The 21,485-nt window shown below is 39.3% G+C and overlaps 1 long non-coding RNA gene and 1 other non-coding gene across 10 annotated transcripts in view; both read left to right on the top strand.

Annotated features, from left to right (window-relative positions):
- LOC105082918 (uncharacterized) overlaps positions 1 to 21,485 on the top strand; it is a 456,837-nt gene that overhangs the window by 190,824 nt on the left and 244,528 nt on the right. The window lies entirely within an intron of this gene.
- On the top strand, positions 10,097 to 10,171 carry TRNAP-AGG (transfer RNA proline (anticodon AGG)). The gene has a single exon. It is a non-coding gene; the product is annotated as a tRNA-Pro (tRNA).

The following is a 21,485-nucleotide window of genomic DNA, read 5'->3' on the forward strand; positions in this document are numbered from 1 at the left end:
CATTTAGTGTTAAGGGACCATGATGAGTGTCCTGAGGTCTAAGGGTCTGGTTAGAAGCCTGCGGAGAACTCAGGCACGCCCCTGCTGATGTGGCTCAGTGATGATGGCTTTTCGTCTAAATTGCCAGCAGGAAGGTATTCTTACTGCCTTCTTTTCCCTCTGCATTTCCAACAAGGAAGAACAGCTGAGGCAAATGAGACAGACTTTTTCCAATTACATAGTATGCATATTTCATTTCAGCTGCCGCCTATGAGAAATATGATACGGAGTGAGTTAGTGGTGCTGAGGCAGAACTAGCCCATGAAAGATTTGGGGGGTACATTGTTAAAATTTTCAGAAGATTATTTGGGTGAAATGGTATGGTAGGTTAATTATCAGACTGAAAGGTTTAAGGCTTTTAGTTGCTATAGAGGAGAAATTGCAGCCCTGAATACAGTCCCAAATTACTTTTAAAGCATAAAATGGTAAAAAGAAAAAAAAATTGTGACAAGTCAATCTGGCTTTTTAGATGTAATTGTTTTGAAGGGGAAAGGGTAGAGCTTTTAGAGGAGAGGTGATTTACTTGGTGGCACTTAGCTGCTAACTTTTACTTTGACGAAAAGTCTATGTGAATTGACTTTCTTTACTTCACATCATCATATAACTCTTAACTCTTCATAAATGTTCCTGAGGGAAAAGGCCAAGTTGGAATTTTCCCTGTGCTGAACTAAGTAAAACATCAGCCAAAATTCCAGCCAACATTTTTTGCAAAGGCATAACTTCTGAATAAGAATCTAAACAAAGTGAGTTATGTTTACTGTTAATTTCTCTTTCTCACTCATGTCTTATTGCTTTGGACCCTCTTTCTCTCCCTTGGATGAGTCCTTCCTTATTTCTCTTTCCTTTTGTCCACCTTTCTGTCTCAAAAATCCTTTGATATTCTGCGGTGGAGTAGATAGCATACATTGTGCCGGGGAAGGGATGAGGGATGGAGAGGGATGGAATGAAGATCTTTTCTCTGTTCTCAAGAAACACACAGACTTCTGGGGGTGATACATATATAAGCATACTCTTATAATTCAGCATGCCTGGATTGCGGCTTCTGGTCAGGCTGAGGTCTAGAAGATCTCTTCCAAGTCCCCCAATTTAGGGGTATAGACCAGTATAAATTCCAGCTCTGCTACTTACTAGTTGGGTGACCTGAGGTAAGTTTCTTAAACTCTTGGAGCCTTAGTTTTTCTAGCCTGTAAAATGGGTATAATACTTAGTTAGTTGAAGATCATTAATAAGGATGGAATTCAAGTACACAGGAAGGTGAATGAGCAGCTACTGCAGTGGGAATACTGTAGTAATAGGAATACTATAGCAATACTGTGGTAATGCAGATATAATGAGGGCTTGAAGTAAGGTAGAATAATTAGTACCAAGGGATGAAGAGGAGAGTGAAGAAATATTAAATTGATAGAATCAGGAGATCTTAGCTACCAGTTGGATGGGAGGGGGAACGGAAGAGTTCAAAGGTAAGGAGGATTTGGAGACTTCTGGCTTTGGTCTCTAGTGATGTCATTAGCTGGGAACAGAAATTCAGTGAAAATAAAATCTACTTTGGGTCTTTGTTTTGAAAGGCCTGCAAGATATTCAAGTACAGGTACCCAGAGAGTAATTTGAAACATAAGTCTAGAGAAGTCATCAAATTTCAATGTGTGTTTGTTAACACGTAGCATGTGCTAGGTAATCTGTGAGACACTGAATGTAGAATGGCTATAAAAGACTTAATTATCCCTTTACTTTCTAGTGGAGGAGAAAGATGTTAAATAAATACTTACACAGTGAAATACAGAACTAAAAATATATAGGTCATTTGAAGGAAAGTCACAAAGTGCTATGAAAATATCTAGCGGGAGAGCTAACTTAGATTGGGAGGTTTGGGGAGGTCTCTCTGAAGAGATGTAAGCTGTAACTGATGATGAATTTGACTTTGCTGGGTGTAATTAACCCCTAGACCGTAACTGCCATGATTTTTCCCCTTGGTTGCAGGTTGGTGACTATAGCTCTAGTTAGCGTGTTTTAGCTGAAAGAATCAGTAAGAGGAAGGAGTGCTTCCTTTGTATTTCAGGAACATTAGCATAGACTTCATCTTACATCTAATTAATCAGAACTGACTCACGTCACTACCTCTACCTGGAAAGTGTTGAAAGGGAAGAGGTTGGAAATTCAGGTTGGGGTATTTGTCAGTGGTATCTGCTACATTAAACAAGAACAATGTCTTCAAACTTTGGAGAGAAGAAAGTTTCAAGAAGGTGAATTGGAAACAAAATCAAATGTCAGAGGTTGAGAGAGATGAGCTGAGCTCTGAAACGAAACTACAGATTTGACATTTAGAAGGGCAGAGACCCTGCCCATTGTGCTCTCCACTGTACTCCAGGCACCTTCTCCAGCGCCTGGGACAGAGCAGGCAATTAATCACTGACTAGGCAAATTAATCTGGCTGCAGTGTATTAGATATATTGCACACATAAAGGTCTGTATTGATCATCCAGTATAAATTAAATTCTAATTTTCTCGTAAGTAAATACTTGCTGAAAAGAGTGAGCATCTGGAGAGTTATCCTTCATATGTATATCCGAAACCAGTTAGGAGGAACAGACTAGAACTGAAAAAATATTTCCCCAAAGCTCCATGAAGCAAGAGAAAGGAGCAACCTGGAAGAACGTGCTTACCTGTGTAATTTTAGTAGCTGTTTTTAGTGGGTACAAGTGGTTTGCCGACAGGGAAAAGCTGTTTATGTATCATTAGCGTTACCTGTTTATATGCTCTTTGCTATAGGAAAGAGTCACGACAGTTTTCTGTCTTATAGAGTGGTAGAAAAATTTCTATGAGAGACATTTATGTTATCAGATGTTGCAATTAGTATCTTACATTTGCATAGCACTTTAGAATTCACAAAGCACATTTAAGTATAACATCTCATTTGACAATCTCAATCATATGGGAGGTTATTAGGCCACTACCATTAGCTCCCCCCATTTTATCATTTAAAAAAATTCAGAGATCTTAAGTAATTTACTAAGTCACACACATACTAAGAGATTGAGTCAGGATTCAAACATGAATTTTAGTTCCTAATCCAGTTCTATCAGTGAGTAAATAAACTTTTGAAATACTCCCTTCTCTTTGCTGAGATTGCTAAGAAAAGACAAAAGGGACCAGCCTTTCTATATGGATTCTTGTGTTAAGTGGCATTCATAGTGTAGGATAACTCCATAATGTAAAGATAATTTCCTTTCTCCTTTGGGGGATCACGTAGTTTGGTCTGCTCTTCATTTGTGGTATTCTTTACACATGGTCAAGTATTATTTGCACGTGGTCAAGTATTATTGTCCATGCATTAATTTTAACTGGAAATAGGAACAGACTTCACAGAAGAGGTAAGTTGTAAGTATATGAGGTAACTTGATGTGATTTAAAACCTGATTAGAATTTGACTTAAGCATCTCAGGATTTAGCATTTTAACTCCTTAGGGAGCATAGCTCCCATTGTGGACAGTCTTGTCTTTCCTTCCTATTTTACATTTATAGCTAGCTCAGTTTCAAAACTGAGTTTTACCTGATATACTTTCCTTCTTCTGGCATGTTCTGTGTCTTGCATGCAACTAATCCATACACTTTGAGCCCTTTTGGGGGAAGTGTTGATATGTTTACATGGATCCTTTCAATTCCCTGCCTCATCTTCCTTGTGACCAGTGACAGGATAATACACCTATCTTCTCAAAAAGAAAAGCACCAACTATAAATCTATTTGTGGTCTATAATTCCAGGGTTTTATTTTGTGAGAAAAAAGATAAAGAAGAAGAGAAATAACTCACTATTCTCTAAAAGATGCTTAAATTGTAAATTATTACCCATTTGATTTGACAAAGTCTAAGTTTGTGGGCCTTGAGGCTGTGAGCAGTTCTGAGCTGCCTGAGAGATAAATGAGAGCTGCTGATCCAGGTGAGCAATGCAGCTGAGGGACTCACTTGTCACCAGGTGACTTTGGAGATTATGACTCTGTGTGCTCGAGAAGCTTTGCAGGTGGATGTGTGCAATAAATCAAAACTAACCGTATCCTGAAAAGAACAACATCTGTGTTTGTGCCCTTACGGGGTTATGCTGACCCTCTCTAGTGGGCCTCCTGGAAGTGTTAGACTTGAGGACTTGCTAATAGTTTATCTGAAACACCTTTTGAATCCATTTATTAAAGTTTTCAAGATTAATATCACTTTTCCAGAGTTTGGGTACATTCATTCATTCACTCAACAAAACATTCTTAATATTTTGTATGTGCCAGATGTTGGCCAATGAGATGCAAAGATAAACTAGGCAAAGTCTTCATAATTAAGAGACCAGTAAAGAAGGTAAAACACATAGACCATGAAAGGAAAAAAAATAATATGACACAGGAATATTTAATAATAGTATTTTATATATTAATATATTTAACAGCGAGAAAAGTAAGAAACAGAACAAATAGGTACGTATAGAAATAGTGGGCAAAAGGAAGGATTAGTACAGATAAAATATGCTCACATTCTATATTGTTGACAGCTTTCATTTGCAGAACCCTTTTTTGAAAATAAACGATTATTTACAGTGATTTTCAGCTAAAATTATCTAGTCATAAGGAATCAAAAGAAGAATGCATTTGTCAAAAAGTATAATTACTGAGGCTTACAACTAAGCAAAACCCAATAATTATGAAGTGATGAATTTGTCTTCATCTAACGTGCTTACCCACGTTAAAGTCCTCTGTACAATTTTTGCCGCTAGAATTTGAGAATAATGCGGAGAGCTTGGAAAGATTTAGAATAAAAGTTTAAAAATTTACTAGAATGGGGTCCTTAACAGGGACAGCACCAAGTAGCTTGGGGTGATTTAACCCTTCAAGCCCACCAAATAACGATGCAATGCAAGTAAAACAGTGTCCTCTATATTCACATGCAACTTCTGGACAAAAGTTGGCATCCTTGCCAGCCAACCAGATTATACCCCCAGGGCCCTTATAGGTAGAAATTCTAGAGTCTCCAAATGTCCCTAAATGATAGAAATGAGATTTAATGAGGAACATCAATGGGATTTTCAACATCTGCTTCACCCTGAGTACTCAAAAATAATTGTCAAAATGAATGAAGATGAGGATGAGAAATGACTCAAAGACTGACTTGGCTATTATTTTCTATACCTCCTTTGTACCTGTTTTGGATTTTAAATAGATCGTTATTATGAATTTGTTAATATTGTTAAAAATGTGTCCCCCTACCATCAAAAGATTCAAAATGCAAAATAAAAGATTTGGGGTAGATATATACAGTATCTCCTTACAGACGTGGTGAATGAGAAAAAATATTAACAGGTTAATTTATGGAACTCTTTTTTAAAAGAAGAGTGTATTTCTGGGATAGTTTCTAGAGAAAAATTTGAGGACCTATTAATGTTTGTTTCTGCCCTACACATAACAATATAGGACTATATCTACAAGAAAAACTTAATAATATGTGAAAAAATTATGGATTCACAGAATCATGAGAATTAAATAATCTATTATTTCATCTGTTCTCAAGCCATCTATATTTTCCCATCCATATATCCTCTTTTTTAACTAATATCAGTCTCTGAAAGTTTTCCTTTATTCACTTAAACATGTTTTCATTAAAGACCTACAACATGTGAGATGCTAGTGCTCAGGGCTATGGGGGAAGACAAAGATTACTGAAAAAATGGTTGCTCTTTACTTTCAAAGAGCATAAAATCATGTTGGAAAGAAAACTATGACCCCAAAGGAGCTTGAAACCTCAAGCTGGTGAGTTTAACAAAATACTTCATTCAGTGTTAATACCTAACCGTTTATTAGATTGTGTATCTGTGTTTCCATTGTTCTCTGCTCCCTCCCACATGAAAAGAATGGATGACTTGGGGTTCCAGGCTGTTTGGCTGGCACAATTTTGGCTACAAATACTTCCATTTACTCATCACACACACACTTGAAGTTTTAACTGATATGACTTTAGAGGTAATTATTTCATGGTAGCTTAATTCTGAATAGTCTTTCTTCACTTCAGAATGCAGTGGTAGGTTGAAGTAAAAGTATATTTTGATTTTGCACAACGATGTGAGCTTCTTCCTGGGTTTTCACATTTTCCTTTGTGCCTCTTGTGGAATAGTTCGTGGAGACTGCAAAAAAGCAGAGGCCGACGCCTTACTCCTGGCCCCTCCTCTGCCCCACTTCCAGCTCATCATATTCTTATATAATCCAAGAGAAATCTGCTTTTGGTTAGAATGAAGTTGAGAGCAAAGTAAAAAAAAAATTTTTTTGGTGCTTTAAAATGTTCCAAGTTTGTATGAAAGTCCTGTCAAAGCAACAACGTAAGTGGAGGCAGCTGGAAATCATTAAGGGCACTTGCAGCGGACAATGATTAAAGCAGGATGGAATTTCCACTCTGTCTCTCTCTTTTTTTTTATGGTACTTTAAGCAACTCAGTGTTGCTTTTGAAACTTGAATTAGCCCTCTGACTATGAGAGTTGGAAAATTATTTTACTCCTTTAGTTCCTAGAGACCACTCCGCTGATTTCCAAGGCTGTTACTGCAAATGAATAAATGAACACATTTGGAACTAACTGGTGCTCGGCAGCAAGTGTGCCTCATATTTCATGATTATCCTTGCATCTTCCTGGTCTGAGTCTGATTTGAAATGATAACCACTGAGGAACATTAAGAACACCCTGTTGCTACGTTCATAGTCTTCTGTGGTAACAGAAGGCTACTTTTTCAGCCCCCAATTTTTACTCCTCACCTTTCTTCTTTAATGGTTGTGCCACTTTTAATGACAAGAAATAGTTGCAAATGAGTCATTCCAAGTTCTTTTTTAGTTCCTGCTTTCTATGGGCTCGTACGCAAGGCGTACTGGGACCTCAGTAGCAAAGGCTTGTGGGTAGAGGCTGAAGTTGGAGCTGGGAAAGTCTTTGTGGCTGCAGGCTCTCCCCTGTGGGTGTGGTGGGGTTGTGGGCGGGTGTTGCTGTAAAGAGGTTGAATCTGGTCAGTGGGGCAGGACAGAGGAAACACAGATGCTGGATAGAATTTGTTGTCAGGCGAACAGTCTAGGCGATCAGTCTACTGGGAGAATAACCGTGGCTCATGGCAGGGCATATGGGACAGAAGTTCTGGGTTTCTCTGGGAAAGCAGATTACCATTACATAGTCAAAAACAACCTGGTCATTTAGTATGGGCCATTAGGAGAAATCACAGAGGGAGGAGTTCAGGGAGGGAGAGAGCAAACTCCACTTCAGCTGATACTGTACTTGGGCAGCGAAATGAATTCACACTATGGTTTGCCTGCCCGAGTCAGAGTCGGTGAGGGATGGGGCTACCGAAACTGCGAGGAATCTTTATGACCTGTCCCTAGCTCTTCTTCTCAGTGAACCACGTTGGTATCAAACAACCTTCTGTTCTTTTCTTCAATCTTTCTTAGAATACCTATGATAAAGCCCAGAAAACATAATTTAGTGGAATTTTGATGAGGCAAAGCAACCTTGCTATAGTGAATAGGCAGGGCTCCTCTAGTGGAATCACAGTACAACTTTCATCTTTTCTCCACTTCCTGTACCACCAACCTGCTCAGTGGGACAGATTCTTTTCTGGCCCTGGATGGATTCCAGAAAGGGAAGCCTTTTGTCCTCTTCTAGTCACTGAGGAGGTTTTATTTCGGTCACTAGAATCTCCACTTGATGTAGTAGTAATCTTAACATTACTTGAAGTTGAGGCACCTCAACGTCTCTCCTCACTTAGGTCTGTATGAATGAACGGCCCGAAGTGAGGAAGGCAGCCCTGTCTCTGATTCTCCACTTCCTGCTACTGTGCCTCCTCCTTCTCCAGCTTGCTAACTGTGGTTTCTGACCCCTTTGGCAGAGGAGGGGGCCGAGGGAGAGGGAGGAGGTCAGAGGGAAGAACAGGCATTATCTGATCAGTGCTGAAATGAGCTGATGATGTTCTCTGCACTTGGCAACTTGGTAGGTTTTTGTTTTTTTTTTTCTTGAAATGGACACTTTTTTTTTCCTGGCAAACTTAGTGCATTATTTGAAAACTGGTATCTAACCTGCAGTCCTTTTGATGTACTGGGAAATTCATCATTGTGGTTGCTTGTTTATATGATGCTCTCCCTCGTCCCTGGGAATCTAGCAGCACACTTCTGTGATAGGGTTACTGTGTTCCTTAACGTGGTCATTTTGGGCAGTATGTAGGAAGCCCCAAGCCTGGCTCTTTGCTCTTGCATTCAGTGATTGGGACTCAACACTCAACCTGTTTTAAATTTCTAATTCCTTTTTCAGCCTCCATCCTTCTTTATAGGGTAGAGGGGGTAGTACAGTCAGGGTTAAAATCCCCCCAAAATTTTTTTAACCACCTCTTAGCAAGCCTTATATAGATGGTATCAAATTTTTCAGTGGGTTGAAGAATGTTTAGCACCCATTATCTTGAGGCTTCTGTAAAATGAAAGAGAAAGAATCATTTTTTAAAAATCTTGTTAAAACCTTATTCAGACTTTAGATTTCCTTTGTTTTCATGGTAGTAGAATCATCTAGAAAGAATGAGATTTTTCTTTACCCTCTCTGGTTTATTAACTTTGTAGACTTTTTAAAAAATTTAACATATTCTCTCTACTTTCATGTAAGTCCGAAGTGCTAAACTAAACTATATATGAATCTATTATTTCTAAGAGGTAATTCTTATTAAGACCATCAAAACAAAACTCTGATTTGGCAGAGGTCTTAAAGCCTATAGTTGAATAGACAAACTATTAGATTGATTAAAGAGATTTTTGTACAAGGACAGTCTACTAATTTGCTGAGCATTGTATCTCAAGGTTAAAAAATCCTGGCTACATTTTAAAGCAGGGGAGATCAATTAGAACCTTCATTAGATTCCTATTTACACTTTAATTGTCAACTCTTGCTCATTTGTTGGAACCCTTTTTTAGTCATTAGTGTCTGTCAGTAAGAAATATGTCTTAATTTCGCTTATATTCATTTATTCATCCTTTCATTCAATCAACAAACATTAATAATATGCCAAGCACTTTACCAGCTTTTACAAATATACTGATGAAAAAACCCCAAAGCTTACCCTCAAGGACATATTCACCTCAAATTTCCATGTGATCAAAATTCGTATAAAGGCATTAGGTATACTAAAGTTAAAAAAAATAATTACCTTTCACAATAGGAATACAAAAAAGGGCTCTGATAAATGTACAACCTAATTGTTCTTTTCCTTTTGTGGTTATTAGCCTATTCATTTTTAGGTTTAAGATAGCTAAGTGTGTTTTGTTTGGACTGCTGTTGGCCTAGCATGTGTTGTAGATTGGGGAGTTTTTGAGAATAGACACGGTATATCTTCAATTGGATTCTATAGGATCCCAGGACCCAGGGTCAGTAAATCCCCCATTTTCAGTTCAAGAGAAGAAGTAGCCTGCATTTCATAATTGAAATGTAGAGAATGGAGCCAGCTGAATTTCCGGATTCTGAACAAAGGAGTTCCTGAGGACAGCAAGTGGTAGGGCTCCTCTATGTGAGTCTCCAGAGGAAGACCATAAGCTCTCCAAAATCACCTAGATGTTATGGGTATACTTTAACTGCCTTAGGACTTTTAGGTCAATGTCTGACTCTTTAAACAAAGAATGCCTCCCCACCGCCTTTTTTTGGTGCTCCTAAACAAAATCTGGGCCAGCAATTAGGCCCACCAGACCTGCAGAGTGCACGACCTACACATTTCTGAACACTTGGCAGTCAGAGCTGCAGCATGACATTTCTTCTTTGGAGTATAATTCCAGTGATAAAATAACTTTGCATTAGAAGTTTAATGCTAATTGTTCAGTTTGATCTAGATTTTAAATGCTTTCCCACACCCAGGGTAGTATGGAGCGAGTATTGTGAAGATACAAAAGACACGTTGACCATAGTCTCTCCCATTAGATTGACACATGACAGTGGAGGCAGCATAATGTGGTGGCCAGAGAGCCAGTCCAGGAGCCAAGAGGACTGGAGGCCAGTGTCTGCTCTGCCATTGACTAAATAAGTGAACTTACAGGGAGTGGGTATAGCTCAGTGGTAGAGTAGCTGCTTAGGATGCATGAGGTCCTGGGTTCAATCCCCAGTGCTTCCATTAAAATAAATAAATAAATAAATAAATAACCACCCCCCCCCCAAAAAAAAGAAAAAAAAAAAGAAATATGTGAACTTAGTCATGTCACAATTCCTTTGAGCCTCCATTTCTTTTCTTTCAACAAATATTTATTTCATTTGACAGAACTGGAATATTTCAAACACATAGAAATGTATGGGTAGTACTATAATAAACACTCCTTTTTACTCCAGAGATTACCACTCTCCTAAAGTTGATAAGTATTCTTATTACCCAAATTATTATAATTTTCAAAAACTATGTAGAGTACTATTTATGTATTTTTAGCTTTAAACAAATTGTGTCATGCTGTGTGGGTATTTTTGCAACTTCTTTTGTTCACTTAATATTATATTGGTGAGATTCATCCATATTGATACCTGTAGCTCTGTTAATTCTCTTTATCTGCTGTGCCGTTAAATAAATATACCCCCAAATTTCCATTTCCCTATGTTTGAACACTTAGGTTGTTTCCAATTTTCTACTATTTGAAACCGTGCTGTAATGAATAAGGTTGCATGTTTCCATATGTATGTGTCTGACAGTTCCTCTAGTGCAGAGCTTCCCAAGCTCCCAGCTGATGTACTGTATACCTCATTACAGATGTGCTCAGATGCTGTGTCAGTCCGGGTTCTTGGAGAAGCAGGTACCAAGATGAAATTATATGTGCAAGAGATTTCTTTTGAAAAATGCTTGTGAAAGATAAAGGGAGAAGGAGTAGGGTGGGGCTGGGAGAGTCTTTAGGTTGGACAATGCAGGTTTGACTCCTGTGAAAGAAGAGAGCAAAAGCAGGGTTGGTTTGGAAGCATCTCAGCCACAGCATGGTTCTGAGAAAACATCAGCAAGACTAATGGGGACTTCTCCACCAAAGTCTGCTGGTTGAAGGAGTCCAGTGTCAGGTAGGAATAGGCTGGCTCTCATGTCCCACGCTCTGCTCAGGCACGGGCTAGGGGCAGCCAGGAAAAGTAGGAATCCCAAGGGGCACACCTTGGGCTGTCAGTCAGCTCAGTTGCCTGCCTAGTTCTCTTAAAGAAGATCTCAGCAGTGCATCTTGATAACCGCTACCAACATTTATCACCTCAGCCCACACTGCCTGAGAAAGAACTGAGGCAGCCAGAGAGCTGACCAGTTGTGTCCAGAACCTCTAAGAACGATGGCAGTGTTATTTAGCACTTTTACTGGTCCCGCTAGAATGGATCTCCTTCCTCTCATTCGTGCTGGGCATCCCCTCTTTCTTTCTTTTGTGGCAGGCTATGTATTGAACAATTTCTTCTTTTGTTGCATTTTATCATACATTTCTACATGGTTTAACAGGAATGGGTTTTGTTTCCTCAATCTCATGTGTAATCAGAATCAGAAAGACCTCATTTTCTTCTCCTGTGAAATGCGAGGTTGGACAGAATGAACTCTGTCCACTTTCTGCTCTATTCATCTAATTCTAATTAGGAAAAAAAAAAGTGGATCAGACAATAACGTTAGTGGAGTGATATAGCAAGAGATAACCTGAGAGAAAATCAGAAACTAGAGATCTTGAAAGAAAGATGGGATCAGTGTATGCCGTGTACATTTTATAATTGATGTGTCATGTAAGTTTTACTTTTTTTGTGAGAAACTCTTCTTTGAAGGAAGGGTTCATGGTTTATTCATTTTAGTGTGTATGGTCATGAATATAGCACCTGGGCTATAAGAATTAAAAAAAATGTGTATTAACTAGAACATAATAGGAAAGTCAAAGCTATTGTTCATTATTGAGAGGGGAATTTTGTTCTGTGTTTAGAAAATTGTATTTTACATGTTAATGGTCTGTATTGGTAGGAAGGGCAGAATTTAGGTTATATGTGGTATATGCAGTTATTAAAGAATGGAAAAGAAGTGATGAACTTGGACCATAAATTTGGGGTGAAGTGCTCTCAACTTCATTTTGGAATAGTGAGTACCATAGAGTTCTTCTGACAGGGTTATTAAAACATAAGACAAATTATTGATTTAAAAGAACAGAATGCTCAAGCTATCAATGATGACAGTAACCCATGCCCATCAAGTCATTCTCTAACGACTGTGAATAATGTCATGAGAAGGGAGGTAGAAGATCCCAGGTTGACCAAATTGTAGAACACCTGATTTGTGAAACTGATTTATGAAACTCACCATTCTCATTCAATCAGATGCCACAGAGGCACATTTGGACTTTCTTCATGATTAGAATTGCCCCTTACTCAAGGGGTCTTTTTAAAACTGCATTTCCTCTGTTCAGCTGAATCACAGAGGTTTTTCCATCAGTAAATGTACTGAACTGTAAAGAATCGTTTTCTCATTTAGTAATTGTAGCCCTAGTGTTAATGTCAGTGTAAGTCTGGTGGTGATAACCAAAGCAAGAAGTGGCTTCTCTTTCAGTTGAGTTCACATGAATTTGAGTCTGTTGATTTAGGGTTCTGGGATTTCCTATTCTTCCCTAGCATTTATGAATTCAGCTTCCATTTTCAGATTTTCAAAGGCCACTTGAGGGTTTAAGTAATGCCTTTAATTATAACTTAAAGTATAGGCAATTGCATTTCATGAAGCTAACAATTATCCAGAGTATATTATTAGAGAGTGAGTTATTGAAGTCTGCATAGTTTGTGAAAACCCATCAAAATAACTGGGGGAGAAAAGAGATAAACTAGATTGGAACAATGAAGCTTGAAAACAACTTTGATTATGTCTGGAGTTTACATGGTAATGAGTCCTAATCTCAGGCGTTAGGGTTCCTTGTAAATATCCTTACAGTCTCTCTTGTTTGCCCTTATTCAGAAATAGAGATGTTGGCAATGTTTTCATCAAATTTTAAAATATAAACACCGAGTACTAATGTGGTAGTTGACTATGCTTTTGCAGATTTCATTTTATGGAATTCTTAAAATTTCCCTGTGACATAGGTGATAATGCTCCCTTGAGAATATGCTAAGAGGAGATAAGCAATTTGCCCGAAATCACATGCTTTAGAAGTAGCAATGCTGAATTGCAACCCAGAAATTCTGTTCTAGCATTGAATCTAAAAAGCCCATTATATGATCAAGTAACTAGAATGGTAGAGCAATTTTTCAGTATTGAGGCATTTTGCAGGTGATTTTACAAATTTGAGTAAGTAAATACTCATAAGAATGACACTGAAAAATAAATACATTGATTTAAGAATCAGTGCCATTTTTTTTACCAGCCTGGCCCATTTTTTCAGTCATGCTCATATGCCCCAATACCCTAAGGATGACAAGTCTGGCATAAAGGAGAGAAGATGTATTTGTAGTCGGAAATGGTTTGAATTCCAACTTTCATTTATTACTTGTATAACCTTGGGCAAGCTCTTTAGTTTACTTATTTGTAAAATGGTAAAAATAATAGCAACCTTAACAGGGTTTTTAGGAATAAATGAATGAGATAGTATTTGTAAAGTGCTTGTCATTCTAGGCACTAACCAAATGATGGCCATGCTATTTATAGCAGAGGCAAATGGGGCATTATTTCAACTTAGAATATCTTACCCCTTTTAGAAGGTAGATAGTTTTAAAATATATTACTGTGGGTTTGTGATAATTTAAGTGACTCAGGCTACATTTTTCTGGATTTTCAATACAGTGGTTTTCTAGCTGTATTTTTATTTAAAAATCTACGATAGGGAATGGAAATTCATAGCCCCTTTTCAGGTATTTCTTATGCTTCTATAGACCTTTGAATCCATAGCTTATCTTATCCTTTGATCCAGTTCTATACAGTTCCCTTTGAGTTAAAGTAGCAGCATGTTTTCTAAACTTAAAGTTTTTATAGGTCAAAACAACCTTCCCGTTAAGCTTGTGACCACCTGAGATCTTAGTCTGATCTGTTGACCATGGTCTCTCTGAATGGAATAGCATGAGACTGGTGCTGGAGTGTGTTAAAAGTGGCATTTTTTTCTCCTTCTCAATAGAAATTTGCAGTGAACACCACAGGAGGTGGTAGTTCTAATGTTCCTTCTTTCATCAGATAACTTAGCTGCACACTGTGGGTGTGTGGGGAGAAGACAGAATCTGCTGGATCTCAGTCCTTCCTCATCCTTTCCTCCTGTCTTCTCCTCCCTTCCCACCTTCTCCTCCTCCTTTTTCACTGTCTCACCATATCTTGACTCCTCTTGTGTCTACTTCTGCATTAGATGATATTTATAAAACAGGCCTGAGGCCATCTTAGTATGCTAGGCAGCTGCTCGGTTTTCAGGGGCAGTAGGAAATAGGTGCCTTTTCAATCTGCAGCACTCATGTAAAAATATAAAAGAAAAAGCATAGGTCACTTTAGAGATGATGATTTCACAGCATTTATTTAGCATTTACTATGTGTCAGGCTCAATGTGCTTTGTGACGTTTCACACATTTCTTATAACAGCCTTACTGTGGTCCAGATTGTGTCCCCCAAAAGTTCATATGTTGAAGCCCTAACCCCCAATGTGACTGCTTTTGGAGGTGGGACCTTTACAGAAGTAATTAAAGTTAAAAGAGGTCATGAGGGTGGATCCCTGATCTGATGGGATTGTTGTCTTTTATAAGAAGAGACATCACAGCACTCTCTCTCTGCCACATGAAGACACAGTGAGAAGGTGCAGTCTGCAAGCCAGGAAGGGAGCCTTTACCAGAAACAGCCCCTGCTAGACCTTGATCTTGGACTTCCAGCCTCTGGAACTGTGAAAAAAATAAATTTCTGTTATTTAAGCCACCCAGTCCATAGTATTTTTTAATAGCAGCCTGAGACGACTAATATAAACCTTAATTGTATCCCCTTTTTATAGATGAGAAAACTGAGGCTTAGATTACTGAGTTAAGGAATTCTGACAGTGTTCTCAACCTGTTTGCAATCTCTCTGTTCTTTCCAGTTCAGGGTAAGGTTGCAGGGCTACTTTCTAAGCGTTCTCTGTAACCACATGTTTGCTTCCATTTCTTCCCCCTATTTTTCTCCTCTTTCTTAAAAGTTATTTTCTTTCTGAACTCAGCCCTCTTGATTTTCTGGTTTCTTCAAAAACTCTATCTCCCACTCACATGAAAGCACTTTGTTATTGCCTAGTGTCTTCTCTCATCTCTTCGAAATGTTTTCTGAAAACCATTTCCTCTCTTGATGTTGAAGTTTTCTCTCACTTACCAAGCGTGTCTTTCCCCTATCTCTATTGTAATGTTGTTTCCTCAGTGTTTCCACTTGGATAAACATCTCCTGAGAGACATTGTTTGCGTGTTTTTTTCATCTTTGGTGAAGTTAGTAATCTGAAGGCAGGGAGTAATAAAAAAAAAATAGGCCAATAATTTGTCATTTTCCTAAGTCAAGATTTAGTGATTCAACCTCCACTTACTATCCATTTCTTAAAGAACTTAAAGATGATTTATTTTGTGTTATTTTTAAAAGGCATCCTATCTATTTCTCTCCTATTTTAATTATGAAGTAGTCTTTTGAAATTTTGAATTCTCCACCTGTGGGGGTGCAGATGTCTCCGTAGCTTATTGAATTGGCAATATCAAGACACACAGTAATGAACAGTAGACACGTTTTCAGTCTTGAATACCTGGGCCATCCTGTTGTTTACATTACTCATCTCTCTCATGTAAGACAAAAATAGAGATGTTCCCCATAGATCTTCCATTTTACCAATTTTGTGAGTCATCCTTTCTCTCCTACTCCCTTACCTAAACAGGTAATAAATCACCGGGTCCTAGAGATATAACTTCGTAAATGCCGTGTCTCTTGCCATCGGTCTTCTTGTCTGCAGCCCCCGCCACTAATTCAGGCCCTCTTATTGCTTCTTTGCTGTTCTCCTCTTGCTTATTACTTTCCCCGGACTTCCTTTTGAACAGAGATAACATTTATACACAGCAAGGTACCCATGGCCTTTCAGGCTTTAATTCTTAATCTATGAATTCAATCTTATCACCTATCCTTTTCCCCAGTCCCATCCTGTGTTTGGAAATTTTGAACAATTGATTCATCTCGTGTGCATTACCAGCTGTGAGGCAGACGCTCTGCTTGATGCTGGGGGTACAGTGGTGATCAAGATAGAGATGGTCTCGTCCTCTTGGAACGTGCAGTCTACAGGGAATATAGAAAAGTCTGCAGGATGTTACACTAGAGTAGTTAAGCTCTACAGTAGGGAGGTTGTGGTGTGCAATCAGGGAACCTAGATGTGACATCTAACTCAGAGCTGGGGAGGTCAAGGAGGTCTGCTATATCCAAGTTAAGAACAAACGGTCGAGAAGGTGTTACTCAGATCTGAGGTTTGGGAGTCGAGGGCAAGGAATAAGTGCTTTAGGCAGAAGGAGCATCATTTGCACAGGTGAGAAAGAGCAGGTTATTCATATTTGGAGAGCAAAAAAATAGATCACTGGGGCTAAAGCAGAAGTTGCCCAGGAAGCTGTGTTGGAGGATGAGGCTGGAGAAATAAATTTCTTTTAACAGTCAGGCTCTGTTAGGCCACTGCTGATGCTGTTCCCTTTGCCTGAAAAGACCTGGCAGGCTCCTCCTCACTCACAGACTCAGCTTAACCATCAGCTCCTCTGTAAAAGTGTTTTGTGACCTTGCTCAGTGATACAACTTTTACCCAGCACATACTTGAGTTTACCACTCATATCACTATATCTGTCTCTCTTACTTGAAGATCAGCTCCTGAAGGGCAGAGATGATGTTTATTTATCTTTATATCCCCCTATGTTTAGCAAAGGGCCTGTTATAAAGTGGATGCTCAGTCTGGAACATTTGCTAATGTCATACTTTGGAAAAGTATCCTATTTTTCCCATCAGTAACAGAACATTTTTGTTCATTCAAGCCTTGGGCTTGGGGCTGTCTAGCTGTGTAGCACCTTACTCTAATATATCCATTGATATATGGAGTTAGGAAACTACTCTGCAGAGTCTTATTTATTTGATTCCACAAAGTGATATAACAATCAGGCATGACTTACTGGAGTAGTGTGATTGGTGGTCCAAATTTGCTTTGAGGATTGAGTTTTTTCTGAGGTTTGAATGAACAGTTTGAGGGAAGAAGGGTACATGTTGAGTGTCTTCTCTGCTGAGGGTCAAATGTTGAAACTCCTGGTTATTGCTGTCAGAATCCATCCTAACCTCACTTCTTGGTAGCAGCCTTAGATCCAAGAAAAGTGGCTGGATAAGTAAATTTGAAGAGCTGTATCACAAGTACCCAAGTTAGTCTCGGCATGAAGTGCCCTTGTCTGAGCATAAAATCAGAGCGGGGTTCTACCACCTTCATGCGTAGGTGGATGCCATGCCTTGGTCTAACAGACAGAGAGCCCTGCCCCTCTGGTAAGGGCAATGACCAGATTATGGGGTTTGGGCCCAGGAGTGAGTGTGGTCCACCTGGGGCTTTTTCAGTTTTTATCAGTAAGCCTCCAGGTTAACAATGGTAACAACTGAGACAGCAGAGTCAGCAGGGGCAACTGCCTCAGTCAGAAACGTATCCCTGTGGGACCACCACGTTCTCTGCTACCTCGATAATTGTTCATTCCTTTATTCAGTCAAGAATATTTGTTGAGAATATGTGCCGGGTACTTCTCTAAACATTTAGGGCATAAAAGCAAAAAGGCAGGGTAAATATTTGCCAGCATGAAGCTTATTTCCTAGAAATAAATACACATATGGTATCATTATAGGTAGAAATAAGGATTGGGTGTGATTAAGAGTCTGAGTATGGGGGAGGGGGACTTGTATGAGGCAGGGTTTCCAGGGAACACCTTTTTTAGACCGGGATATTGACCAGGAAATGAAATGAAGTGAGTGTGAGTGAACCACACGGCCACATGAGTAAGAGTGTACCACAAAGAAAAAGCAGCACTCGGACTGAGGAGAGAACGAGTTTGCCATATTGCAGAGCATTGTGAGAGCAGAGGTAACAAGGGGGAATGTGGTGGAAGGTAATTCTGCAGAGGAGAGACAGGCGTGGATCCTGAAAGGCTATGCAGGTATGGAAACCATCGGCAGGTTTTGAGATTCATATTTCTAAACAGTCACTGGCACTGTAATTGTGTAAACTTGGTAGGAAGCTTGCATTAATCCAAGTAAGAAAGGAGAGCTACTCTATTGGTAGTTGTGGAGATGGTAAGAAGTGGCTGGATTTAGGATAAACACTGAAAATGAGGCCAAGAGAGTGAGACTGGATAAGGGGTGTGAGGAAAAAGAAGAATCAAGATATAACGGTGAAAGCAAGAGAGGTACCCCTGTAGGACTGTGATCTTTGGGGAGTGCCTTTTGAATGACCGTTCTACTCATTTTTAACTGAGCATCCAAAAAGAATGTCTTCTCTGCCCTTTGAGCCATGACCTGTAGGTCTCTGCATAAGGGCCCAGTCCTGATGTGCCAATCTTCGGCTCCACTAGCTGCTGGCACAAACAGCTTCTAGGGTGAATTTCCAAGAGCCAACACCAAGGGCAATTAGCTTTTACTTCTAGAATATTATACATACAAAGGTTAGTAGAGCCTTGGAGAAGGAGGAACTTCCTGCTTATTTAGGAAATGAGGAAGTCATGATTGCTATGCTTTGGGGTATAGCTGTTTTTTCTCAAGGTGGTGAGACCTGAACTTACTGGTTCCACAGTATTACGTATATGCACAAGAAAGTGCCCCAGATGGGTGAGGTGTAAGGCAGTGAGCTGAGAAGGCTTTAAAAAACAAAACAAAATAAAACAAAACCCTTTGGCATATGGCAGCAGAACTTGGCAGAGAGTGGCCAGTCTCTGAGTATGTTGGCCTTAATGAGTAACCCAGATGCTCTCTCCCTCTCTTTTTTTTTTCCTTTCCCCAGAATGTATTTAAAGGTTTTGAGTCTTCATGGCCTTGCAAATGTGCTCTTCTTTTTCCGTGGGCTGACTGCTACCAACCCTGATATTTTCCTTTCTCTGGGCATACAGGCTTAACTTGAAGTAGAGGAATTAATGTAAAGTGTCATATTTCTACATGTTGAGACTGAATTGTTGAATTGGAGTGCTATACTTTTCACATTATCCCCATCTGCCTCCTCCACCCAGCACCGAGAGGAGAGTTCTAGTCAGAAGCACTTGGTTGTTGACTGGTTTTGAGGGCAGAGAAAGCAATAGCCGTTTAGCCTCTTCATCTGGGTTACAATGGACTGTGCTCATGGATGAACTGTATCTTTAATTATTTCACGAGACAAGATTATACATAAACCTCTATTTTCCGCTTGATTCTTTTAAGATTGAATTTTCCAATGGGATGCAAATGGTTATGGACCAACAAAAAATTAAGACAAGTGCAGAAATGGTTTTTTGGTTCATTTTAATTGAAAGTGTGTGTGTGTGTGTGTGTGTGTGTGTGCGCGCGCGCACGCACGCGTGCATGCATGGGATGGTGATGAGGAATATTGGGGATGGAATTTTTTTCCCTAATATGTCTTCAAAGCAGATCAGTACAAGAAGCTTGTACATCCCTGAATGTTACACTCTTGGATGTTTTCCTTGGAGATTTTTATTACTTTGCTCATTGCATTAGTTATCTATTGCTGTGTAAGAACTTGCCCCAATACTTAGAGACTTAAAACAACAAAGATTTATAGTGTCATAGTTTCTGGGAATCACAAATTCTCACAATGCTACAATCAAAGTGTTGGCTAGGGCTCTGTGTCCTTCCAAGGCTCAACTTGGGGAGAATCCACTTCCAAGCTCACTCACGTGGTTGTTGGCATGTTCATGATGGCTATTGGCTAGAATCATCAGTTCCCTGCCTAATGGGTTTCCCTGCAGGGCTATTCACAATATGGCCACTTGCTTCCCCTAGATCAAGGGCTCTGAGAAAGAGTGAGAGATGGCAAGCAAGATGGAAGTCACATTCCTTCTGTAACCTAATCTTGGTGGGTGACATCCCATCACTTTTCCTGTACTCTATTCATTAGAATCACTAAGTCCGGCCCACAATCAAGAAAAAAGGATAACACAAGGGCATAACACAAGGAGGTGGGGATCACTGGGAGATGTTACAGAATCTCCCTACCACACTAATTATTAATTCATCAGCAAATGTTTATTAAAGACCACTGTATGGAAAGCCTTACTCTATGGGCTGTGATTCCAGAGGGCCCCAAATGCAAAAATGTGCGCAATGTGCTTTGCTCCTCAAAATGGGATTTGCGATTTATCTGAGAAGAAAGTTTTATACTTTAAAAATAGCCTGCAATAACATGTCAGTATATGTTAAGTGCTTGAGAGTTATGGAGGTGGGAGAACTCGCTGTGGAGACAATTTAGGATCTGTATCTGATCTAAGAGAGAGACAGGTTCCCATCTGACTCAGCGGCTGCCAAGTGAGACACATTAACGGATGACTACCAGAGATCCATTTGGAACCAAACATGACAAACTAAATAGCTTTATTTCTTTTCTGAGATATTTTAGCACTCTCTCAGAGTCCTATCCAACAGTTCTCATCCATTCCATCCCACCTCCTCTGCTAGGGTTGGGAGCAAAGGAGAGAAAAGATGAAAGAGGCAGGACTGGTAGTTCTTACAGTGTGACTTTTTTTCTGATTGTTGTTTCTGGTAATTTTCTGAGGCAATTAGCTGTGGAATTCCTGTGCATCCTCACCGTTTGTAACTGGAAAACAAATGATGATTAGAATCATCTATACTTTTTTGCTTACTTTCTTGCTTATTTTACTTTTAAAAAATCCAGGGCTAGCCTCTCATTTTGTCAAGGAAGAAACCATGTCCTGAGATGATCAATGACTTGCTCATGTTCTCCAGCTTCTAAACCACTGCCGTTTCTGGGCTATCCCGCTGTCTTCTACCTACTGTGCAAATACAGTAGACTCTACCTAGAGTTTTTTTTCACCCATCACATTAGATGTCACTTCAAGTTTAGTGACAGGGGTTGACTTTACATCATATATGAGATGCCAAGTCAGTTTTGGAGGTGACTCTTTTATTTGCTTGTACCAAATAGTATTTGTACAGTTTTTTTGAAAGCATGAAATGTACCAAACACCATTTATTTCATTGAGATTTAGGCCTCCTCTTTCAATGGACTACTCAAAAAAGAAAATATTACTAAAATTCATTTTAGTAGTATCTTTTGCCACTGTGGACACAAGGGAGCATTAGACTTATATGAAATTGAAATGATATCTGAATATGAGTTTCAAAAGAAAGCTGGCTTGCATTTAGTAATGATAGAAATTCGCAGAAACCGTCTAACATGGAACACTTTCTCAAGCAGTTTTGAGTTGCCGATAAGTTTTATATACCAAAATGACACTCTAGGGGAAAAAAACTCAGACTTTTTAATTGGAGGTTTAAG

Source organism: Camelus bactrianus, chromosome 7 (assembly GCF_048773025.1).
Source record: "Camelus bactrianus isolate YW-2024 breed Bactrian camel chromosome 7, ASM4877302v1, whole genome shotgun sequence".
Lineage (NCBI taxonomy): Eukaryota > Metazoa > Chordata > Mammalia > Artiodactyla > Camelidae > Camelus > Camelus bactrianus.